The 26375-nt window shown below is 45.8% G+C and overlaps 1 long non-coding RNA gene across 3 annotated transcripts; it reads left to right on the top strand.

The window, feature by feature from the left end:
* Positions 1-9038: 9038 nt before the first annotated feature.
* Positions 9039-16167, top strand: LOC148127458 (uncharacterized). 3 transcript variants are annotated; one of them, XR_015742422.1, is made up of 4 exons: positions 9039-9128; positions 10996-11070; positions 11471-11550; positions 13305-16167. It is a non-coding gene; the product is annotated as an uncharacterized LOC148127458 (long non-coding RNA). The 3 variants fall into 3 exon arrangements; XR_015742423.1 differs by having other exon boundaries at positions 11471-11525; positions 13305-16166; XR_015742421.1 differs by lacking the exon at positions 11471-11550 and having other exon boundaries at positions 13305-16164.
* The last annotated feature ends 10208 nt before the right edge of the window (positions 16168-26375 follow it).

The following is a 26375-nucleotide window of genomic DNA, read 5'->3' as shown; positions in this document are numbered from 1 at the left end:
GTTTCTTGCAAACATTTCAATATCAAGCTAGGCAATATCATCAGTGTTAAAAGGAAGTGGGGTTTGTGGAGAAGAAGGAGAAGGAGAAGGGGAAGAAGAAGAGAAGGGGGAAGGGAGGGGAAGAGAAGGAGGAGGAGCAGGAGGAGGAGGAGAAGATGAGGGGTTATTAGGAAGAGAAGGAGAACTGTGGGTCCTTGTTGCTCTCCAAGGTTGGTGGTTTCCTTGCAAACATTTCATGAAAAAGCTAGGTAATATCATCAATGCTACAAGGAAGTGGGGTTTGTGGAGGAGGAGAAGGGGGAGGGGAAGAGGAGGGAGGAGGAGGAGGAGAAGAGGAAGAGGAGGAGAAGGGGGGAGAAGAAGGAGGAGGAGGAGGAGGAGGAGAAGGAGAAGGAGAAGAAGAAGAAGAAGAAGAAGAAGAAGAGGAGGAGGAGGAGGAGGAGGAGGAGGAGGAGGAGGAGGAAGAAGAAGAAGAAGAAGAAGAAGAAGAAGAAGAAGAAGAAGAAGAAGAAGAAGAAGAAGAAGAAGAAGAAGAAGAAGAAGAAGAAGAAGAAGAAGAAGAAGAAGAAGAAGAAGGGCTAATAATTTATGAGGAGGAGGAGGACTGTGGGGTCCTTGGTGCTTTCCAAGCTTGGGGGATTTCTTGCAAACATTTCATGAACCAGCTAGGTAATATCATCAGTGATAGAAGGGAGGGGCTTGTGAAGAAGATGAAGAAGGAGAAGGGGAAGAAGAAGAGAAGGAGGAGGAGAGACGAGGAAAGTGGAAGGAGGGAGGAGGAAGGGGAGGAGATGGAGGAGCAGGACGACTATGGGGCCCTTCGTGTTTTTTTCCTGCAGACATTTCATTACCCCACCAGGTAACTTTATCAGTGCACTAATCCAGCTATCCAGTTTAATAAGAAAAGGTCTGCAGGAAAACCACCAAGCTCAGTGAGCAACGAGGAGCCCATTTATTAAGCACAACTTTGCAACTCAACAGATGGGTGGCTGGCTTTGCTTTTCCCAAATTCTGAGTCAACAACGCTGGGCTGTTTTTCCACAGTATACTTGACCTGCTAAGGGAATTGACCTTTTCTCTGGGTGGAAACAAAACACCCACCCAGGAACATCAGCTAGCAGCCAGAAGCCATGATGAAACCTCTTCAATTTCACAACACAAGGACAGGGAACTGGGAAACTGTGAGCATCCTAGACCCAGCCAAGCCCAAACATGCCAGAGGATTCCTGGAAGCCTGGCACTCTGACAGATTGGCTATTGACAGGCAAATTGAGATATGCAACATCTACATGCCATTCGAAAAAGTCCATCCAAAAAGCTAAAAGATCTAAACACGTCCTCACCATCAAATAACAGCCAGATAAGCACCGATGAACACCACGATTCATTCTAGAGACAAACAATCCAGAAATAAATAAATAACAGCCCATTCAAAGAACTACCAAGACCATTCTCACCAACAATGAGAGGGCTATTTCTATATAAGCAGATGCAAACCTCACTTCCTTCCAGCACTGATAGCATTACATGGTTGGGTCATGAAACATCTGCAAGAAAATGACCACGTTTGGAGAGCACTAAGGATCCCACAGTCTTCTTCTTCTTCCTCCTCCTCCTCCTCCTCCTCCTCCTCCTCCTCCTCCTCCTCCCTCCCCTCCTCTTTTTCCTCCTCCATCCCAGAAACCCCTCTTCTTTCTAGCATTGATGAAGTTGCCTAGTTGGGTAACGAAACGTCTGCAAGAAAATAAGCTCTTCAAATCCTACTTCCTTCTTGTACTGAAGATGTTATCCGATTGGGTCATGAAATGTCTACACAAGGATTACACAGTCCTCCTCCTCTTTCCTCCTCCTCTTCCTCCTCCCATCTTCTCCACTCTGGAAACCTCACTCCTTTCTACCATTGAAGATGTTACCTACTTGGGTCACGAAATGTCTGCAAGAGAACAGCCCAGCTCAGAGAGCACCAAGGACTCCATAGTTCCTTCGTTCAGTCATACCGAAAGCAACCTTGAAGGTAACAATTCTTATTTCCCAACATGCATTTTAGTGCTGTCATTCCTAACTGTATCTACATCTCTACCTCCCTGCAGGCATTCATGAGCTCTGCTCCACGAGATCAGGCCACCCCATTTAATGATTTATTACATTCTTTTACACCTGTCACTCCTTTCCTTTTTTTCTTATCTACTTTTCTTTGTTTTTCCTTCCATGCCTTCCTTCACACCCTTCACCCTTTACACCTCTTAAATTCCAAGTTGCAGTTTTTAATTTGCTATGAAATATCACCAAATGAGGTCATTGGTACTGATCTCCACCCTGCCCATTCCGAATTTAATCAAGCAAAGCTTTCACACATACAGGTAGTTCTCAACTTATGACGCCCCATGGAGTTCAAAATTCCCATTGCTAAGTGAAACAATTCTTATGTGACTTTCACCCCATCCTACAATGAGGAGAGCACCTTTTAATCCTTCTGTCTTGGCCACTTTTTACAGAGGCACGATCAAGACCATTTTAACAAACAGCATCACTTTTTGGTGGCGGCAGTGCCTCAGATATAAAGTCCCTACAGAGAGTGGTGAGGACAGTGGAGAAGATTATAGGAAGCTTGCTTCCTGCTATTCAGGCCGCTTATAAGTGCTATGTGCTTAGAGCTCTAAGCCTTGTTAGAGGCTACACATACCCATTTCACGGTGCATTTCTGTTCCTTCCCCCTGGAGGAGGATTCGAAGCAGTGGTGGGTTTCAATTTTTTTTTACCACTGGTTCTGTGGGCATGCATGCGCAGAGGGCTTGCTACTCGCCTTCTCCCACAATCCTGCACTCTTTTCTCTCCTGGTCTATGGAGCGGAGAGTTGGTCTCTGACAGAAAGCCACTTGAAGAGCCTATAGAAGCATTTGAATGGTGGATTTACAGACAGCTGTTACGTAGAAGTTGGGTTGATATAATCAGAAACAAGGAGGTGATAAGCTGCCTGGGAAAGCCGAGGGAAATCATCAAAACCATTCAGAGGCGGATGTTAGAATATTTCAGACATGCGACACTCAGAAAAATACGGCATCCTTCACTGAATCCTCCAGGGAAAGATTGAAGGCAAGTGAGGTCCAGGCAGAAGAAGAACATACTTGCTCAAAAGATCATGGGTTGCCCTCTCCCGTCTTTGGAAGAGCTTCATAGCTCCGCTGCCTTAAGAAAGTTCAAAACATTCTCAAAAGATCCATCTCCTCCTGGGAACCCTTTTTTTTTTTAACTATTACCATCTGACAGACGGTACAGGATAATAAAAACAAGGACAAATAGGCTGAAAAACAGCTTCTATCCCAGGGCAGGAGCTCTTTTGAATTCTGCTGTAGAGTGCAATATTCATGCAATATCAGGGGTTTTCCATTCAGTTGTACAGAACGTGAAGGACGTGGGTTTGAGTTTTATTTTTATAGTTAGAATGTACACTGAAGATGGCATTTAATTTCATTGCACAAGTTGCAATGACAATAAACTAAACTAAACTAAAATAAACATCATGGCTTCAAAATCTAAGGGTTGGACTGGTTTGGACAAAACTCAGCAATCCTTTTTCGTGTGGCTGTCGATCAAAATAGCATCGCCAACATGATGCTAGGATCATCGTCTGATGACGGATATGGCACAAAAAGAAGAAGTTGTATAAGCAGAGGAATAGGATAGAGTTGGAAGGGACCTTGGAGGTCTTCTAGACTAATCCCCTTCTTAGGCAGGAAACCCTACACCACTTCAAGCAAATGGTTATCCAATATATACCCTGTGACTATCATTAAGTGTTGTACCTTTTGATTCCTGACTCTTGACGTATGTATCTTTTCTTTTATGTACACCGAGAGCATATGGACCAAAGACAAATTCCTTGTGTGTCCAATAATACGTGGCCAATAAAGAATTCTATTCTATTTTTAAAAACTTCCAGTGTTGGGGCATTCACAACTTTTGGAGGCAAGTTGTTCTGCTGATTAATTGTCCTCACTGTCAGGAAATTTCTCCTTAGTTTTAAGTTGTTCTTCTCCTTGGTTAGTTTTCATCTGTTGCTTCTTGTCCTTCTCTCAGGTGCTTTGGAGAATAGCTTAACTGTCTCTTCTGTTGTGGCAGCCCGTGAGAGGCATGGAATCAAAATCGCATCAAGTATTAGTACCGCTGGATAAAGCCTTAGTAAGGCCTCATCTGGAATACCGCACCAACTTTTGGTCACTGTGTTACAAAAAAAAGAGGTTGAGACTTTGGAAAATGTACTTTTCAATACCTTCATTAATGGCATAGCTGCAGGAATAGCTAATACCCAAGAAGATAGGTTCAAGATCCACATGGATCTTGACAGACTAGAACACGGGGCCGTGTCTAACAAAATGAAATTCAATGTAGAGAAAAGTAAAGTCCTACACTTAGGCAAGAAAAACCCAAAATACACATATAGACTGGGTGAAACCAGGCTCAATAGCAGTAAGTGGGAGAGGGATCTTGGAGTCTTAGTGGACAACCAGCTAAATAGCAGCCGGCACTGTGCAGCAGCAGTCAAAAAAAGCTAATGCAATCCTAAATTGCATTAATAGAGGGATACAATCAAGATCAAGGGAGCTACTAATACCTCTCTATAAAGCTTTAGTACCACCACACCTAGAGTACTGCATTCAGTTTTGGTCACCACAAGTAGTGGGATTCAAATTTTTTTACTACCAGTTCTGTGGGCATGGTTTGGTGGGCATGGCAGGGGGAGGATACTATAAAATCTCCAGTCAGAGGTGGTATTTGCCTGTTCTCCGAACGACTTAAAATTTCCACTACCGCTTCTCCAGAACTGGTCAGAAGCTGTTGGATACCACCTTTGGTCACCACACTATAAAAAAGATGTTGAGACTCTAGAAAATGTACAGAGAAGAGCAACCAAGAGGATTAGGGGACTGGAGACTAAAACATATGAAGAATGATTGCAGAACTGGGCATGGCTAGTCTAGGGAAGAGAAGGACCAGGGGAGACAGGATAACAGTCTTCCAATATTTGAGGGGCTGCCACAGAGAGGAGGAGGAAGGGGTCAAGCTATTCTCCAAGGCACCCGAAGGCCAGACAAGGAATAATGGTTGGAAACTGAACAAGGAGAGATTCAACCTGGAAATAAGGAGAAACTTTCTGACAGTGAGAACAGTCAACCCCTGGAACAGAAGTTGCCTTCGGAAGTTGTGGGAGCTTCATCCCTGGAGTCTTTCAAGAAGAGATTGGACTGCCATTTGTCAAAAATGGTGTAGGGTCTCCTGCTTGGGCAGGGGTGGTTGGACTAGATGACCTAGAAGGTCACTTCCAACTCTGATGATCTGTTATCTATTAAAAAGTCAATTGTTCAATTGCCCTGCAGCAAGTTGACCAGTGGTGAGTTGACGATGGCAAGAGCTGACCTGTTCTGACCCCGGACTAACCCAGTTCTTCCACTGTAGAGGTCTTGCCCTTGTGGGAAAATGCTGGAGAAGGAGTGTGTTGTAAACAACTCCCTGAGTTCCTATAATGATATAAATCAAAAGGCAGAAAAGAAACCAGCCACCTGGAACGTGCTCACCCTTCCATAGTTTTCGTAGCCAGCGGGGATGAACTGAACCTCTTTGGGTCAGGACAAGTTTATTTTTGCCAGCAGAGGTCAATTCTGCAGCTTCCTTTGATCCTGGACTCTCATGGGAAGGGAATGTCCAGCTATTGTGCTCCTGTGTGGTGGAGATCAGATGTCCTCAACCATGAGCAAAGAAATGGGCGAGGGGCCTTCAAGCTCAACGTGTCTCTCTCTCTCTCTCTCTCTCTCTCTGGCTCCCACTTGCCTCACACCTTCAGCCACGGGCTGGAGGGAAGGAGTGACCGGAACAGGAGGGGGCAAGAAGGAAGGAGGAAAGGAAGTAGAAACCACACCACAAAGAGATCCTAGACTGGGTGGTTTCCCTGTGTCGTATAATATATGTGGGTATATATATTTCTTTCTTTCTTCTTTCTTTCTTCTTTCTTTCTTTCTTTCTTTCTTTCTTTCTTTCTTTCTTTCTTTCTCATATTCATGTAGTGTATTGAGTGGTCTATTCATTCTATTCTTTCTTTCTTTCTTTCTTTCTTTCTTTCTTTCTTTCTTTCTTTCTTTCTTTCTTTCTTTCTTTCTTTCTTTCTTTCTTTCTTCCCTCCCCTCCTCTCCTCCTCCTCCTCCTTCCCTCTCTCCCCCTTTCTCCTTCCTTCTTCTCTTCTCCTTCCTTCCTGTCTTCCTTCCTGTCTTCCTTCCTGTCTTCCTTCCTTCCTTCCTTCCTTCCTTCCTTCCTTCCTTCCTTCCTTCCTTCCTTCCTTCCTTCCTTCTTATCTATCTATCTATCTATCTATCTATCTATCTATCTATCTATCTATCTATCTATCTATCTTTCATCATATTATTCATGTAGTGTATATTGGAGGTGGTCTATTCCTATTCTATTTTATTCTATCTCCCTCCTCCTTCCCTCCCTCCTTCCTTCCTCCTCTCCTCCCTCCCTCTTATCTTTCTCCCTCCTTTCCCTCCTCCCTCCCTCTCATCTTCCTCCCTTCTTCTATCCTTTCCTTCCTTCCTTCCTTCCTTCCTTCCTTCCTTCCTTCCTTCCTTCCTTCCTTCCTTCCTTCCTTCCTTCCTTCCTCCCTTCCTCCCTCCCCCCCTTTCTCCCTCTTGAGTGTTCCTGAACTGGAAACTTCCTACTAACAATGTTGAATTACAATTTTCAGGGTCCATTACTGGCAGTGATGGCCCCGGATGGAGAAAATTTATCCATCTGGAGGAAGACACCAACTTGTGGGGGCTGGATCCATACTTAGGCAACAGTTGTTAATATGAAAAATGGTCATAAGTCATTTTTTTTTCAAATCCATTGTAAATTTGAATGGTCATTAAATGAATGATTGTAAGATGAGGACTACCTGTATTAATATCTCGGCCCACAGGAGATAACGGCCTGTTCATATAGCCCAAGAAGTCAGCTTAATGATGGCTATCTAAGATGTACTACTGTTACCAGTAGTTAGTATCTGAACATCTTTTGCGTTAGACCAACAGAATTCTTCCAAAGCTGGGAAAGTGAATAACAGAATAACAGAGTTGGGAGGGACCTTGTAGGTCATCTAGTCCAACCCCCCGCCCAAGCAGGAGACCCTACATCATTTCTGACAGATGGCAGTCCAATCTGTTCTTGAAAGGCTCCAGGGATGAAGCTCCCACAACTTCCAAAGGCAACTTCTGTTCCATGGGTGGATTATTCTCAATTGTCAGAAAATTCCTCCTTATTTCCAGGTTGAATCTCTCCTTGTTCAGTTTCCATCTATTATTCCTTGTCTGGCCTTTGGGTGCTTTGGAGAATAGCTTGACCCCTTCCTCCTCCTCCTCTCTGTGGCAGCCCCTCAAATACGGGAAGGCTGCTCCCCTGTCTCCCCTGGTCCTTCCCTTCCCTAGACTATCCAAGTGCCTCCTTCTGCTCCTCCCTTGTCCAGTTGGCCTGACCTCGAGAGCAACCCGACAGCATGAACAATCATGTGGTGGAACAGCTCGTTCGTGGTCATCTCTCACACTCCCAGGAGGCGTTTTGCAAGATCCGGCTTGCTTGGAATCGGTTTGGAAATAGGGCAATCTGAACGTGATGGATGCTTTGAGGCCGGTAATCGCTGGACACTGCCCAGAGGCATGTACTGTGAGCTGGACGGCTCTATCCATTTGATTAATATGTAAAATAAATATATATATAGGCTGTCAAGAGGGGCGGAGGGCTAGGAGAGGAGATGTTGACCCCTTTTAAGATACCAACGTCAGCCTAATTATGGTCTTGGACCAGAACAGACTGTAGAAGGGTTGATTTATGTTTGAGGTACTAGAGCATTGTTTCTCAGCCTTATGTGTGTGGACCTGTGGACTTCAGCTCCCAGAATTCCCAGCCAGCATCCATGGACTTTGACTCCAGATTTCCCTAGCCAGTTTCCATGGACTCCCAGAAGTCCCCAGCCAACATCTATAGACCAACTCCCAGAATTCCCAAGCCAGCATCCATGAACTTTGACTCCCAGAATTCCCAGCCAGCATCCATGCACTTTGACTCCAGATTTCCATAGCCAGCATCCAAGGACTCCCAGAAGTCCCCAGCCAACATCTGTGGAATTCAGCTCCCAGAATTCCCCAGCCAGTATCTATGGACTAACTCCCAGAATTTCCAGCCAGCATCCATGAACTTTGACTCCCAGAATTCCCAGCCAGCATCCATGGACTTTGACTTCCAGAATTCCCAGCCAGCATCCATGGACTTTGACTCCCAGAATTCCCAGCCAGCATCCATGAATTCCCAGCCAGCATCCATAGACTTTGACTCCCAGAATTCCCAGCCAGCATCCATGGACTTTGACATCTGTGGAGTTCAGCTCCCAGAATTCCCCAGCCAGCATCTATGGACCAACTCCCAGAATTCCCCAGCCAGCATCCGTGGACTTCGACTCCCTAAATTCCCAAATTTGGGGACTCCCCAAATTTTGGGGAATTGAAGACCAGAGGACTTCAACTGCCCAAGGTTGAGGAAAACCGTACATTTAGGCAGAGCTATTGATAAATTAATTTCTACACCAGAGTCGAGATTGTAGCAGTAACCTCATTATCACAACTCTCACCCTTTTGCAGGGGTGACAGGACCACATCGGTAGTTGCCATCTTGACTTTTTTGACAGTTCTTTGTCCTGTAGGCAATTTCCTCAACCCCTCGCTCCTCGTTGCATCTCCGAACCTCTATCCCATGTAACTTTGCAAAATATCCATTTCATTCACCAACAACAGTTTTGTGTTTTCAGAATTTCAGCAGATTGAAAAAACAAGTGATGTGTTTGCTATACTGTTACACCAGCCTGCAAAAGGAACTCTCTCTCTCTGTGCGTTGTGCAATCCAGTAAACATATATTCTAGGTAGGACATGAAACCGTATAAAAGTAATTCAGATGAACTTGTTCAACTTGATTCTCCTGGAAGTCTTCCATGGATTCTTGGCAGTGTTACAACACGGTTTTCTTCCTTCTTCCTGAATAGCTTTATGCGTCCCTGCTAGGACAACGAGCCTGGGAGGTCCTGGTTATCTCCCAACCCAAGTTCCAGGTAGTTTCAATCCTGCTTAGCTTTATCCAAAATCTTTGGGGAGGGAGGGAGGGAGAGAGTGGGAGAGAGAGAGAGAGAGAGAGAGAGAGAGAGAGAGAGAGAGAGAGAGAGAGAGAATAGATAGATAGATAGATAGATAGATAGATAGATAGATAGATAGATAGATAGATAGATAGATAGATAGATAGATGAGGTATGCTTTCAGATTTGTGGGCTCCTTGGTGCTCTCTGATCTTGATTATTTGCTTGCAGACATTTCATGACCCAACTAGGTAACATCATCAGTGTTGGAAGGGAGTGGGATGTGTTGAATGGAGGAGGAGGAGGAGGAGGTGATAGTGAAGGACTGTGGGATCCTTGGTGCTCTCTGAGTTTGAAGATTGGTCAATACCCAAAAGGAAACATCAGCAGCGCTACAAGGGAGTAGGATTTGCAGAGGAGGAGGAGGAGAAAGAAGAGGAGGAGGAAAAGGAGGAGGAGGAGGACAGTGGGGTCCTGGGTGCTATCTGAGCTTGGTTGCTTCCTTGCAGACATTTCATGACCCAACTAGGTAACACCATCAGCACTACAAGGGCGTGGGGTTTGCACTCAATTTACATTGTAGTGCCTTGCCCTGTTAGTATTGGTGGGAGTGTGGCTTACTTCTTAGTAGTTCCTTGATTCAGCTGTTGCTGACCGTTTGTTTGTCTGTCTGAGTTGGTAGTTCTTTGACTGATTGTTAGGGATACACCCTAGCAGAATCTGCACGGCAGGTCAGGCAGGCAGGCAGGCAAAATATGTGAGATAAACGTTTTCGTAGCTTACACTCAGTAAAACAGATACACCGTGCTAGTTAAATAGTTTATTCCAGTAAGAGTTTTTAGCATAGTCAAACAGTCCATGTATCATTCACTAGTTCAGTCCGTCCAGGGATTATTCAGTTGCAAATTCCAGTGTCGAAAAAGAGAGGTCAGTAAACTTACAAATATCAGTCCAGGAATATATCTCCTCGCAGTAGAGATATGAAGAAGTCAAAACTCCTCTCTTCCTCCAGCAACTCAGCAGTAGGGGAAACACGCAGTTAACAAACCATCCATCCATCAAACCAGTCAGGAATCGTCAGCAATCAATCAGGTTCTCTTGCTCCCTCTTATGGTGGTTCACAACCGCACCCAAAATTACATGCTTTGCAGTTTAAAGTGACACACCCTTAAACTTACTGTCATAGTTTATATATATTATTTTACCCAAACTACGTTAGGTAACCTATGTTATTCCTAACACTGATCCCTCCATCAATCCCTCCCTCCATTAAACTCTGAATCCTAGGGATGGTTACTGGACAGGAGTTGTGCAATTGAGTTTCGCACCGCAGAAAAGAAAGAATTATTTACTTCTCGACGGTTGATCCAGTATTAAACTTGGTGTTTTATCTCTGCAAATCAGGGTTTATTTCAGTGATGGGGTTCAAATTTTTTTTTTTTTACTACCATTTCTGTGGGCGTGGCTTGGTGGGTGTGGGAGGGGAAGGTTACTGCAAAATCCCATTCCCTCCCACCCCACTAACCTGCTTTCCAGCTCCATTCTCCCATGCAGGGCAACCAAAGAAGACCCAGCCGATCAGCTGGGACTTGGGAGGTGGAGAAGAGATGGGGTTGGTGGGGCCAGTCAGAGGTGCGATTTGCCAGTTCTCGGAACTACTCTAAATTTCCGCTACCGGTTCTCCAGAACCAGTCAGAACCTGCTGAACACCACCTCTGGTTTATTTATTTATTTATTGGGCTGCTCATCTGCTCATTTGCTGCTGGCAAGGAGCTGTTTGGGTCTTTTTTTTTAAAAAAAAAATTCCCTTTTGCCTTTTTGATTATCTCTTTTGAATGGCATGTAGATGTTCTTTATCTCTCTATGCCTGTTGATGTTGGGACAAGACAGCCCCTGGGCTCAGCCCGATGGTCGAAGGAAGGTAGGGTTTTTTGTTTTTTGGTTTGCCTTGGGACAGCCAGGTGAGGTTTGGGTGCTTCCGTGAGTCAAGATACTTTTTGTAGATAAACAGAAAAATGTAACATAATAAAACGAAGGATTCGCTACATGCAAATGCACAACGGGATGGTTATTTGTCAGAAAGGGTGTAGGGTCTCCTGCTTGGATGGGTTGGTGGTGGGGTTAGATTAGATGACCTACAAGGTCCTTTCCAACTCTGTTAACTTGTTAAACGATCTCCCTGTGGATTTGGAAGGCTACTGACCAAATGTCCTCAATTAGAAGCAGAAGGTAGAACCGTTAAAGAGAGACCCAGTATAGAACTAAGGAAAAGTGTTCTGAAAGGGAAAACCATTAATCAGAGGAATGACTTGTCTCTATAGGTTGTGGGTGCTCCGTCACTAGAGGTTTTCAAGAAGAGACCACCTGTCCAAAATGGTGTATATAGATTCTCCTGCTTGAGGTTAGACTAGTTAATTAATCCGTGGATCACTTTGCCTCCAAGTTTGGACAACCGTTTGTTTGGGATGGGACGGACCAGAGGTCTCCAAACTTGGCAATTTTAAGACTTGTGGACTTCGACTGGAAGTCGAAGTCCACAAGTCTTAAAGTTGCCAAGTTTGGGGGCCCTTAGTATGGAGTTTCCTGCTTGGGCAAGGGGTTGGACTAGAAGACCTCCAAAGTCCCTTCCAGCTCTAGGACTCTCTGATTCTAAGAGATTTTCTGTGGTTGCAGTGAAATGGGAAATGCCTGTGCAAAGAATTAGAATCAGAATAGAATAAGCTGGAAGGGACCTTGGAGGTCTTCTAGTCCAGCCCCCTGCTCAATAACAGGAGACCCGATGCCCGTGATGGTGAACCTATGGCACGTGTGCCACAAGTGGCATGCAGGGCCATCTGTGCCGGCACACGAGCCACAGGTAAACTTACCTCACTGCACATGTGCGTGCCTCATAGCTGATTTTTCGGCTGGTTTGAGGCCTTTTTTGGCCTCCTAGAGGCTTGAAAAAAGCCTCTGCAAGGCTTTTCAGGGTGAATAATAGGCCTGTTTCATCACTTCCTATAATACTGGGGAAATGGGCCTATTATTCGCCCTGAAAAGCCTTGCAGAGTGCATGTGCGTGCATGCGTGCACAATTTTTGGCACAGGAGCCCAAAAAGGCTAGCCACCACTGCCCTATGTTATTTCAGACAAGAGACTGTCTAGTCCCATGATGGCGAACCTATGGCATGCGTGCCGGAAGTGGCACGCAGACTCATCTCTCCGGGCCTGCCAGCCATCGCCTGTTGTTCTTCCAGGAGCTTGTTAATACTGAACTTCCAGTTTCCGGTGTGCACATGTGTGCCAGCCAGCTGGTCTTTGTGCATGCACACCAGTAAGTGGAAAACCAGGTGACTGGTGTGCCTGTGTGCATGTGGGAACGCCAGAAACCAGCGTTGGTCACCTGGTTTTCTGGTTTCTGGCAGCCCATCTTCACACATGCGGGAGCACCAAAAATTGGAAGAACAGCTACCCCCGGTGTGCAAGCGCGTACCAGGAAGCTGAGCCAGAAACTGGAAGACCAGGTGGCTAGAGCGCATGCCGGAAACCGGAAGCTCGGCTTCCCAGCGCATGCATGTGGCCAGCCCCCCGCCGCTCTTCCAGTTTCTGGTGCTGCCATGTGCTGGGGAGCTACTTTTCCGGTTTCTAGTGCTGCCCCCCGCCCGCTCACCCTCTCCTGTTTTGGCACTCAGTGGCGAAAAGCTTTGCCAACACAGAGTTCCCCAGCCAGCATCCATGGACTCCCAGAATTCTCCAGCCAACATCTGTGGAGTTCAGCTCCCAAAATTCCCCAGCCAGCATCTATGGACCAACTCCCAGAATTCCCAGCCAGCATCCATAGACTTTGACTCCCAGAATTCTCCAGCCAACATCTGTGGAGTTCAACTCCCAGAATTCCCAGCCAGCATCCATAGACTTTGACTCCCAGAATTCTCCAGCCAACATCTGTGGAGTTCAACTCCTAGAATTCCCCAGCCAGCATCCGTGGACTTCGACTCCCCAAATTCCCAAATTTGGGGACTCCCCAAATTTTGGGGAATTGAAGACCAGAGGACTTCAACTGCCCAAGGTTGAAGAAAACTGTACATTTAGGCAGAGCTATTGATAAATTAATTTCTACACCAGAGTCGAGATTGTAGCAGTAACCTCATTATCACAACTCTCACCCTTTTGCAGGGGTGACAGGACCACATCGGTAGTTGCCATCTTGACTTTTTTTGACAGCTCTCTACCCTGTAGGCAATTTCCTCAACCCCTCGCTCCTCGTTGCATCTCCGAACCTCTATCCCGTGTAACTTTGCAAAAAAAAATCCATGTCATTCGCCAACAACAGATTTGTGTTTTAAGAATTTCAGCAGATTGAAAACGCAAGTGATGTGTTTGCTATACTTTTACGCCAGCCTGCAAAAGGAACTCTCTCTGTGTGCGTTGTGCAATCCAGTAAACATCTATTCTAGATAGGACATGAAACCGTATAAAAGTAATTCAAATGAACTTGTTTAACTTGACTCTCCGGGAAACCTTCCATGGATTCTTGGCCGTGTCTCATCCTTTCTTAAAGATACACAACTTTTTTCCACAGAACAGTTGTGTCAGAGAGTAGAGCTATAACAAGCACCAGCCCCTGGAAGGCAAAAGCATGTCAAGTTGTCCTCAGTGCACCCCTGGCCAGATGTTCACTCAACCTCTGCCTGTGTTTTCCTTCTGGACATAAACAGAGATGTTCTCTGTCTTACACCATCGCAAGCCCTCCAGTCCAGCCTATGCGTGGCGTGTCCATTCCTTCCAAGAACACAAGTTGTCAGTCACCACAACACGCTGTTACTCCCTCCGCCCTCCCAAGTCTGGGCCTAGGATTGCCACACCATCCACTGAACACAGGGAGTCCCCAACGTACGACGCTAAGGTACAGCGGCACTGACAAAAGGGACGGATGACCGTTTTTCACACTTATGACCGTCGCAGAATCCCCAGGGTTGCCTGATTTATGTTCAGATGCTTGACAAGTGGTTCCTGTTTATGACAGTTGAAGTGACCGTGTTACTGACGTGACAATTGCAGGGATTCACTTAGCAAATGTGAAAAGAAAGGTTGTAAAATATCATAAAAAGGTCATTTCCATCTCCTTCCTTTTCCCTCCCTCCCTCCCTATCTCCTTCCTCCCTTCTGTCATGCCCATTCCTTCCTCTTTTCCTTTTTCTTCCTCCCTCCCTTCCTCCCCACCTCCTTCTTCCTTCTCTCATTCCCATATCCTCCCTCCCTCCCTTCTCTCATCCTCATCTCTTTTCTTCCTTTTCTCATTCTCATATCTTTCCTTCCTCCTTCCCTCCCTCCCTTTCCTCCTTCTCTCATCCTCATCTCTTTCCTTCCTTCTCTCATTCCCATCTCCTCCCTCCTCCCTCCCTCCCTCCCTCCCTCCTGTCATCCTCATCTCTTTCCTTCCTTCTCTCATTCCCATCTCCTCTCTCCCTCCCTCCTGTCATCCTCATCTCTTTCCTTTCTTTTCTCATTCTCATATCTTTCCTCCCTCCCTCCCTTTCTTCCTTCTCTCATTCCCATCTCCTCTCTCCTCCCTCCCTCCTCCCTCCCTCCCTCCCTCCAATAAACCCCCAATCCTAGCTGCGAAGGGAAGGTTCCTGGACAGGAGTCGTGCAACTGGGTTTCCCGCTGCAGAAAAGGCAGAAAGTTGGGCTAGATTTCTCCTCAACCAACCGGTTTCCCAAGGGCAAGGAATTCTTAAAAAGCAACACTCGCCCTGACAGACCCCTTGAAGCCCTAAGGGAGCGGGGGAGGGGGGTTATACAGGAGTCTCCTCCCTCCCCAGTAGAAATGCCCCTCCTGCCTCTCCTCCTTGGCCTCCCCCCCCCTCCCTCGCCCTCTGGCCCACCGCCTGGCTACTTAAGGCCACCGGGCAAACTCATAAATGGGCAGGCGTGCCCATGTTGCCAGGGAGCTGCCCTTCTGGGAAAACACATTAAAATCCCGCAGCAAACAAAACCCGACATGGTTGCCCCAGCAACCTTCTCTGAGGACTATACTGGCTGAGGATGATGGGCCTAGAAGCTCAGCCCAGGAGGAGGAGCGTTCCTGGCTCTGAAAGTCTTCCAAGATGGAGGAAGTCAAATCTTCTCTCGTCTTTGCCTCCTTCCATCCCAGGGACTGGCCCCTCAGCCTCGTTTTGGCAGCATTTCTCACACTTTCCCCCGCGCCCCGCATCTGTTCTGCCTCTGACTTATGACGGACATTGTAACGGATTACACTCGTAAGCCGAGGATTATCTATCGAGTTCGTTTAGTGTCCATTCAAAGTTACAACAGCACTGAAAAGAGTGGCTTCTGACTGTTTTTCGCTCTTACGGCTGTTGCCTCCTCCCCATGGTCACATGATCAAAATTCGGACACCTGGCCACTGACTCATACTTATGACGGTCGCAGTGTCCTGGGGTTACGTGATCCCCTTTAGCAACCTTCCGACAAGCAAACTCAACGGGGAAAACAGATTCACTTAATGTCATGCCCCTGGTGGAGAGGAAGAGGAGGAACAGCCGACAAGGAGTAGAAGTGTGGCTCTGGAGGTGGTGGAGGAGGCTGGGGAAGGGCAGAGGCTGGCTGGGCAGTCAGAGGAGGACCCAGGCCCATCCCCTCTCCATCCTAGGGCACACAGGGAGGAGAGGATAAGGGAGAGACTGGTCTACGGTGGGAGGAGAGGGCCTTGATCCTCTTCATGGGCTGCAGCTGTGACAACTGGATAAGAGGACGGACATGCATACGGGCGAACGCTGGAAACAAAGCATGGAAATATCTTTAGTTTATGGTTCCTCTCTGAGTTTGGCGTCCTTCCCAGTGTGTTAACTGTGGACATCCACCAGCCCTTATCTTGCCTGATTTGTGTTGTTTTTTACTCTTTATAATTTAAATGGCATTTCCTCCTTCTTGTAACTGTTTGTGGGGGAGTTTTTTGTCTCCAGTCAAGGATATTTGGAGCTTGGAAGCAAAGTGAAGGAATAAAAGGGGCTTCAGCTGCTTTTTTGTGTTTATTTTGTATCCCACCCTGGGTCATCACACTTAACAATGGTGTGATCAACTTAACATCTGCAGTGATTGACTTACCTGTAGTAAGAAACGTCGTCAAATAGGACAAACCCCACTGTCAGCTTTGGAAGCCATATTCCACGCTGCCACTTAGCCTGGGAGAGTGGAAGGGGGGCGATTTCAATTGAGTAGCTCTAAGTAGACTAAATAAAATTCTTTTCTCAGTTCAAGGTCATGGAGTGTGGCGCAGGATGAAATAAGGATCTTACTTTTGGACGGATGGTGATTGGGCCATGCGATGCGATGACGGCCAAGGCCGGATGGATTTGTAGTTTGGGAAATTGTAGGAAGCCCGGAATCTTTCAGATTCTACCATAATAAAGGTACTTTTGAGATATGTTTGTCTCAGAGTTACTGATTGGTAACTCTGACACCCACTTAACAACTGTCTTGCTGAGTAACAGAAATGTTGGGCAAGTCCACTTGCCTTCAGAACAAGCACCTTTGGGACAACCATGACCTGGAGGACAGAGAATCTCTACCGCAGGGGTGTCAAACTCCAGGCCTGGGGACAGCAAAAATGGAACTCAATTTTCATTGGCAGAGGGCTGCAGGAAGACATCGCAGCAGAAAATGGCGCTCAGGAAGGCCGCGGGCAGCCCTGCCAAGCTCTGTTTCCGCTGATAGACGGTTTCAGGAAGCTGTCGGAGCTGAAAACAAAGCCCCGGAGCCTATTGTCACCGGCAGAGCACTAGGGCTGCCACAAGCACCGCCCACATGAATGATGTCGAGCTGGTCCTGCCCACCTTGGTCCCCAAGGTCAAACGCAACCCTGATGCGGCCCACAATTAAATCAAGTTTGACCAGGGATGGGATGCAAATTTTTTAACTACCGGTTGTCAACTCCTAAAATATTTCTCCGGTCTTTTTGGAGTTGCCAACAGAAAGAGAGTGGGGAAGCAGTGCGGCAGCTTGGAAATCGAAAGTGCATTCCATAAATAGTTTTTCAAAGATAGTAACTAGGAGACTGAAGTTTCTGCCCCACAAAGATCTAACTGGAGAGCCTGACTGATGGCTCTGGGCTATGGATGTGTCCCATTGGAGAATATGAATTACGATACTCCCAGGGGGTGGAGGAAAACTCGGGTCAAGGGTGACAATGGATGATGTGCCTCAGAGTCGGCTGCACCCAGGCAGTGCTGGCATGTTAACTCCCAATAAATCCTTTTGAAGTTTTGGAAGTCTGGCTCGAGATTCAGGATTTAAATGGAGGGAACTGCCGGAATCCTGACAACCCATTCTGTGGGTGTGGCTAGGTGGGCCTGGCCAGGTGGGCATGTGACTGGGTGGGTGTGGTTTTTTTGTTTTTTGTTTGCCTCAGGGAAGCCTCCTGGGTGCAAAAATGGGGCGTTGGGGGGCGTCACACATCAACCTCCCCCCTACCCCATTTTTTTAGACCACACCTAGAGGACTACATCCAGCTTTGGTCACCACATTATAAAAAAGATGTTGAGACTAGAAAAAGTACAGAGAAGATCAACCAGGACGATGAGGGGACTGGAGGCTAAAACATACAACGAACGGTTGCAGGAACTGGGCCTGGATGGTCTAGGGAAGAGAAGGACCAGGGGAGACATGATAGAGGTCTTCCAATATTTGAGGGGCTGCCACAGAGAGGGGGTGGTCTCAGGAGAAACTTTCTGACAGTAAGAACAGTCAAACGATGGAACAGAAGTTGCCTTCAGAAGTTGTGGGAGCTACATCACTTTCAAGAAGAGATTGGACTGCCATTTGTCAGAAATAGTGTAGGGTCTCCCACTTTGGGTGGGGGGTTGGACTAGATGACCTACAAGGTCCCTTCCAACTCTGATTATCTTTACCTGTATCTGTATCTTTCTTCTGTCTCCTGGGCCTCAGGGAAGCCTCCTGGGCAAAGCAGTACAACAGTGAAGGAGGGAGGGATCAGCTGTGCCGTGCGATTTAGATTAGTTAGAAAGCAAGAAATCCGACAATGTCCTGTTTTCTAGCTAATCTAAATCGTGCAGCACAGCTTATCTTCGGAAACAGCCGATCGGTGGGGGGGAAAAAGGAAATACCTTGATCTTCAGAGCGAACTGGTTCACTCCCAGCCGATCTTCGGAGCTACCGGTTCCCTCAAAACGGGCTGAATTGGTAGAATCCCATCCCTGAGTTTGACCCCCGGCTCTACAGACTTAAAGCATCCGATATGTCAGCTTTGAAAGCCATATTGAGATCAGATGCTTCCACGCTGCCACATTTGAGCCTGGGAAAATGGGAGGGGGCAATTTTTTGGAGTATAGCTACTTAGACACAATAACATTCTTTTTCTGATTCAAGGTCAGGTTGTTTTGCACCTAAGTGAGAGGAAGTCTTAACTTGGGATAGATGTGACATGATGATGGGTGTAGGGGATGGATTTTTGTAGTTTTTACTTATTGTAAGGAAGCCCAGGACTTTTCTATTCAGGATTCCCTCGTTGTGCCAGTTACTATCCAAATAAAAAGGAACCTTTGAGAAGATGTCTGTCTCGGAGTTATTGGGTGGAATGGAGGGTTGCTGGAACGCTGACATGATGACAATTCCAAAAATGACTTCAAACCCTTAAGGACGGTGGTGTGTGTCCATCTTTCCATTCTAAATCACACACCCCTGTCCTACTACTGTAGTATTTCTTCAATTGTGATTGCATTAACCTCCTTCAAGTCACAGAAACGTTGTCACTGTTGGGTGGCCCAAGGACTTGAGTGTCTTCCTGTTGACCAATGGCCAACTCCAGATTGGTTGTGAGGGATCTTTCCTGGAAAACCCCTTGCAGAAAAAGTTCACAGAATTTCTCAAAGAAAACCTTAGCTCCTTAGCTCATACTTAGGACGTGTGTTGCATATCATAGCACACATTATGCAAGGGCCACGTCTGGCTCACAAGATGATTTGGGTGCTATTTTTCTTTTCAGAGCAGAGCAGACACTCCACATGACTGGAGAATGAAACATACACACCGCCACATCAATGGTTGGATCCAATTTTTTTTTTTTACTACCGGTTCCGTGTCCGTGGCTTGGTGGGCGTGGCAGGGGAAGGTTACTGCAAAATCCCCCTTCCCTCTCCGCCCCACTAACCTGCTTTCCAGCTCCGTTCTCCTGGGCAGGGCAACCAAAGAAGACCCAGGTGATCAGCTGGGACTCAATGGGAGGCAGAGAATAGATGGGGACAGGGACAGTCAGAGATGGGATTTGCCGGTTCTCCGAACTAGTCAAAATTACCGCTACCGGTTCTCCAGAACTGGTCAGAACGTGCTGAATGCCACCTCTGAAACACACAGAAATGCACACTAGTCCTCAAGAACTATTTCTTAGGAGCCTGGAGGCTAAAACATATGAAGTATGGCTTCAGGAATTGGGTATGTCTAGTCCAATGGAAAGAAGGACCAGGGGTGATATGATGGCAGTCTTCCAATATTTGAAGGACTGCTACAAAGAAGAAGGGGGACAAGCGATTCTCCAAAGCTCCAGAAGGACAAGAAGCAATGGATGGAAACTAATCAAGGAGAGAAGCAACCTGGAACGAAGCTTCCTAAGAGTGAGGACAATTAACCAGTGGAACAGCTTGCCACCAGAAGTTGTGGGTGCTTCATCACTGGAGGTTCTCAAGAAAAAATTGGGCAACATTTGTTTGAAATAGTACAGGTTTTCCTGCCTCAGGAGGGAGTGGACTAGAAGACCTCCAAGGTTCCTTCCAACTCTGTTGTTCTATTAAGTGACTGGTGGTGACCCAGCTTGACCATGTTGGGGCACCTGGAATTTCCTTCTGTCAATCCTCCCCACCCAACTTCCTGGTCCTTCAGCAGCCTCTCATCTCAACTTGTTTCCGGCCATTTCCTACTTGGGACAGGGCAGGAAGAGGTCCAAGCAATGTCTCTTGGATTGCCAAATGATACTCAGCTTGGAAAGGTCAACTAGATTTTTGGCGCTGTCTCCATCGGGAGAGAATTGACTCATCAAAAGGTCTTAGCCTTTAACAGATTAACAGAGTTGGAAGGGATTTTCTAGGTCATCTAGTCCAACCCCAAGCCCAAGCAGGAGACCATAATCCATTGCTGACAGAGAGCAGTCCAGTTTCTTCTGGAAAGCCTTCAGTGATGCAGCAACTTCCAAGGACAACTTCTGTTCCATGGGTGGATAGCTCTCCCTGTCAGGAAATTCCTCCTTATTTTTAAATCGAATCTCTCCTTGATCAGTTTCCATCCATTATTCCTTGTCTGGCCTTCAGATGCCTTGGAAAATAGCTTCCTTTCTGTGACAACCCCTTCTCTCCATTGAAGTGTGAAGACAATAACTTGGTCCTCAACACCAATAAGACCAAGAAGCTGATAGTGGACTATAGAAGGATCAGATCAGACATCCAACCCTTGCTTATCAAGGGAGACCAAATGGAGCAAGCGGCCAATTTTAAGTTTCTGGGTGTTACCCTAAAAGAGGACCTGACCTGGGGGGCTCACATTGCAGCCCTGGTCAGAAGGGCCCAGCAGAGATTACACTACCTGAGGCTTCTCAGAAAACAACAACTACATGAAAAACTACTGGTGACCTTCTACCACTGCACCTTAGAGAGTATTTTAACTTTCTGCACCTCTGTAGGGTTTGCCAATTGCACAGTGGCAGATAGGACAGCACTCCAGAGGGTTAATGTCATTGCCCAGAAGATCATGGGTTGCCCTCTCCCCTCTTTGGAAGAGCTTCATAGCTCCCGCTGCCTTAAGAAAGTTCAAAACATCCTTTAAAGATCCATTTCATCCTGGGAACCCTTTTTTTTGAACTATTACCATCTGGCAGACCGATACAGGATAATAAAAACAAGGACGTATAGGCTGAAAAACAGCTTCTATCCCAGGACAGTAACTATATTGAATTCTACTTTGTAGTGCAATCTTAATGTAATATCGGATTTTCCGTTCAGTTGTACAGAATGTGAAGAATGTGTGCTTGTGTTTTATTTTCATGGTCAGGGTCATGATGTGCACTGAAGATGGTGTTTGATTTCATTGTACGAGGTGCAATGACAGTAAACTAAACTAAACTAAACTCAACCAAAGGGTAGAAGCCAACAGCACCCAACATAGGCGTGTTTCAGATGAGGCACTGGAAATGGGATTTTTGATTTTCATGACGTGGGGAGAGGAACTTCCAACGAGTCCCCTCCAGCAAAAAAATAAAAAAATAAAAAAATTGCAGGGAAGAAGGCAAGTGCAAAAAAAAAAAAAGCAAAAAAAGAAGTTTTGGATCCATCTGGTTGTTTCCCTAGAGGAACCCATAAATAACTCATCAACCAGTGAATTCTGGAATGCGCCCTGCAGCTGTTACTGGACGAGTTGCATCTTGCAGAGATGCTGTGACAAAACAGCACAACTTCTTTGGAAAAAGGGTGCAGCCGTTGCATCGGGACGATCGCACACACAGCGGGGGGAATGGGACAGAACACGAGGACTTGTGGCTGCATTCACACACATTCACATGGCTATGTTCACAGCCAGCAGTGTGCAGCGGCAGCCAAAAAAGCCAATGCAATCCTAAGCTGCATTCACAGAGATGCAATCTGCATTCACTAACCTGCAATCAAGACCAAGGGAGCTACTAATACCACTCTATAAAGCCTTAGTAAGGCCACACCTAGAGTCCTGCATCCAGTTTCGGTCACCACACTATAAAAAAGATGTTGAGACTCTAGAAAGAGTGCAGAGAAGAGCAACCAGGATGATGAGGGGACTGGAGACTAAAATATACAATGAACGGTTGCAGGACCTGGGCCTGGCTAGTCTACGGAAGAGAAGGACCAGGGGAGACATGATAGTGGTCTTCCAATATTTGAGGGGCTGCCCCAGAGAGGAGGAAGAGGGTCAAGCTATTTTCCAAAGCACTTGAAGGCCAGACAAGGAATAATGGATGGAAACTGAACAAGGAGAGATTTAACCTGGAAATAAGGAGAAACTTTCTGACAATAGATAGCTGGATGGATGGAAAGAAATAGATAGATTAGATAGATAGATAGATAGATAGATAGATAGATAGATAGATAGATAGATAGATAGATAGATAGATTAGCTAGATAGCTGGATGGATGGATAAATGATAGATAGGTAGGTAGATAGGTAGGTGGATAGATCATATGTATAGATAGCTAGATTAGTTAGATAGCTGGATGAATAGATAGAAGATAGATATAGCTAAGATAGATAGAGATAGATGCTGTATGTAAAGAGAAAGAGAGAGAGAGAGGACTAGAGAGATAGATGATGTGTATAGATTTAACAGATAACAGATAATCAGAATTGGAAAGGACCTTGTAGGTCATCTAGTCCAACCCCCTCACCCAAGCGGAAGACCCTACACCATTTCTGACAGATGGCAGTCCAATCTCTTCTTGAAAGTCTCAAGTGATGGCGCTCCCACAACTTCTGAGGACAAGATGTTTCATTGGTTGATTGTTCTCACTGTCAGAAAGTGATTTAAAATAGAATAGAATACTTTATTGGCCAAGTGTGATTGGACACACAAGGAATTTGTCTTGGTGTAAAGACTCAGTATACATAAAGAAAAGATACATTCATTAAGAATCAAGAATCATAACATACAACACTTAATGATAGTCTTAGGGCACAATCAACAATCAAATCATACTAGGAAACAATCAATATAAATCGTAAGGATACAAGCAACAAATTTACAGTCGTACAATCACAAGTGGGAGGGGATGGGTGATAAGGAGTGATGAGAAGATTAACAGTAATAGTAGTGTACACTTTGTAAATAGTTGAACAGTGTTGAGGGAATTGTTTGTTTAGTAGAGTGATGGTGTTTGGGAAAAAATTATCCTTGTGTTTAGTTGTTATGGTGTGCTGTGCTCTATAGCGTTGTTTTGAGGGAAGGAGTTGAAACAGTTTATGTCTGGGATGTGAAGGGTCTATAAATATTTTCACAGCCCTCTTTTTGACTCGTGCAGTTTACAGGTCCTCGATGGAAGGCAGGTTGGTAGTAATTGTTTTTTCTGCAGTCCTAATTATCCTCTGAAGCCTGTGTCTGTCCTGTTGGGTTGCAGAACCAAACCAGACCGTCATAGAGGTGCAGATGGCAGACTCAAAAATTCCTCTGTAGAACTGGATCAGCAGCTCTTTGGGCAGTTTGAGCTTTCTGAGTTGGCGCAGAAAGAACATTCTTTGTTGTTGTTCTATGGTTTTGAGTGTGTTCAGTTCCAGATTGTTCTGGTTATACCACGAGGCAAGTTGTATAACCTCCTGTCTATATGCGGATTCGTCGTTGTCTCGAATGAGACCAATCACTGTTGTGTCATCAGCAAACTTCAGTATTTTAACAAATGGATCGTTTGAGATGCAGTCATTGGTGTATAGGGAGAAGAGAAGTGGAGATAGCACACAGCCTTGGGGGCCCCCTGTGCTGATTGTACAGGTATCGCAGGTGATTCCGCCTAGCTTCACCTGCTGCTTCCTGTCTGTTAGGAAGCTTATGGTCCACTTACAAGGGTGTTCAGGTACCGCTAGTTTTATAGTCAGCCTCTTGCTCCCAACAATCTGGGTCCTCATTTTACCCACCTCGGAAGGAATACCGTATGCATCTGGAAATTCCACAATTGCAAAATCAAATTCTGATATATATATATATATATATATATATATATATATATATATATATATATATATACACTCACAAACAAAAAAATCTCCAAACCACAAGCCAACCTGGGCACAAACAGACTCCCCTGATACCTCCAACTCAAACACACCCCAACCAGGCACCCAGGTGAAACCTAGCTTCCTAACAAATGATAGCCATCCATTTACTCAGAGCCAAGCTGCACTAAAAGTCTCCAATACAGGAACACAATGTTGCCAGCCAATCAAGACACAAAAAAAGCCACAAAACAGACAGAAGATATTAGAAACACCAATCAAGCAGAACACAGCAAACTCCAAGACCAATAAACACAGACCAAGACTCCCAACCAATCAGGATGAAGAAAAAACCATTCTGGCACAGCGTAGGCTTGCCCCAAATTTAAAACAGAAATGGCTGTGAAAGTCTGACGAACACAATACAGAAGCCTGATGATGGCAGATGAGATTCTGCCGAAACATTGCTACAACTTTAAAAGCACAACTATAATGATGTGAGAAAATACCCAAATAAAGCTGAATACCATACATATGTACGTACATACGTACATACATCCATTCATACATACATATATATTTACAGAACTTTGTCTGAAGGAAAACTCGTAAGATTGGGTGCTGCTACCATCTGCTGGAAGAATTTGGAAAGACTTGACAGAAAGCGAAGAACGAAAAGAAAAGAAAACTCAGGCCAGCATGTAATAAGGTAGTCATTGACTTACACCATTTCATTGAGTGACCATTCAGACTTACAATGGCACTGAAAAAAGGGACTTAGGACCGATTTTCACAGCGTTCTCAGGGTCATGTGATCAAAATTCAAAGATTCGGCCACAGATTCACATTTACGACGATTGTAGTGTCTCCAGGTCCTACAATCAACTTTTGTGACTTTCTGACAAGCCAAGTCAATGGGGCAGCTGGATTTGCTTAATGACTGTGTGACTAATTTAACAACCGACTTATATAACTGTTTTTCACATTTACAACCGTTGCAGCATTCCCATAGTCACATAATCAAAATTTGGATGCTTGGTAACTGATTCATATTTATAATGGTTGCAGTGTCCCAATTCACTTAACGACTATGGCTGGAAAGGTCGTAAAATGAGGCAAAATTCACTTAACAAATGTGTCACTTAGTTGCAGAAATGCTGGGCTCCATTATGGTCGTAAGTGGGGGACTACCTGGATTAAATATCAGGTAGTCGTTGACTTACAACCATTCATTTAGTGATGCTTTGAAGTTAAAACAGTGAAAACAGTACCTTAAGACCTTTTTTCACACTTATGAAATATTCCCATGGTCAGGTGATCAAAACTCAGAGGCTTGGAAACTGGCATATTGTTGTGGTTTGCCGGCAGCAGAATCGGTCAGTGGGGAAGAAAGGGGACCGGTCCAGGAGTCTGGAGAGGACTCGGACGAGGGTCCTGCAACAGTTCCCCAATATACGTCCAAGGAATCTCTTGTCTCCCATTCTCATCCAATTCTCGATGTCGAGCTGTCACAAATGGGTCCTGCTGCTGCTCCTCCTGAATCCTCACTCAAAGGTCCACAGGTTCCTCAGTGGCCGCAAACCGCTCCAACGGAATCACCGTCCAGGGCAAGATTTTATCCTCCCTTTGGGTATACTCAGGCTTCTGAGATAGGGCGTCGGCATATTGATTCCCTCCACTCGGAAAATAGGTCACCCGAAAATCAAATCGAGCAAAGAATAAGGACCATCTCACCTGATGCTGGTTCAATCTTCGAGCTGTACGTAGGTGTTCCAAATTGCGATGATCCATCCGAACCTCGATTTGGTGACGAGCTCCCTCCAGGTGGTGCCGCCATGTCTCAAAGGCGACCTTAACCGCCAATAGCTCCTTGTCCCAAATCGTATAGTTGCGCTCTGGAGCCGGCAACTTCTGGGAATAATAAGCGCACAGGAACATGGTGCCTGCGGGAGCATACTCCTGGAGGAGCACTGCACCAACAGCCACATCGGAAGCATCTGTTTCCACCACAAATGGCTGGCTTGGATCAGGGTGTTTGAGGATAGGCTCACAAGCAAAGGCGGCTTTCAATGCCTCGAAAGCTGCCTGCTCCTCAGCACCCCAATGGAACTTCTCTTTCTTGAGCAGATTAGAAAGGGGAGCGGTCAAGACAGCAAAATGCGGAATAAATGTGCAGTAGTAGTTCGCAACCTCCAACAGTCGTTGCACATGCTTAACCCGCTGTGGAGGTTCCCACGCCTGCAATGATCGAATTTTTTCCAGATCCATTTCCACCCCGGCAGGTGAAATACGATGTCCCAAGAAGTCAATCGTGGTTTGTGCAAACTGACATTTCTCATGTTTAGCAAGTAGGTGGTTATCACGCAAACGTTGCAACACTAGCCGCACATGCTGCCAATGTTCCTGCAGGGAGTCTGAGTAAATCAAAATGTCATCTAAATAAATGACCACGAATTGATCCAACAAATCATGGAAAACATCGTGCATGAAATGCATGAACACAGCTGGGGCATTG

This window comes from Pseudonaja textilis, chromosome 2, assembly GCF_049901715.1.
Source record: "Pseudonaja textilis isolate UNSWEBS1 chromosome 2, rPseTex1.2, whole genome shotgun sequence".
NCBI lineage: Eukaryota > Metazoa > Chordata > Lepidosauria > Squamata > Elapidae > Pseudonaja > Pseudonaja textilis.
Note: the sequence above shows the minus strand (reverse complement) of the source record. Positions and strands in the feature narration are given on the sequence as shown.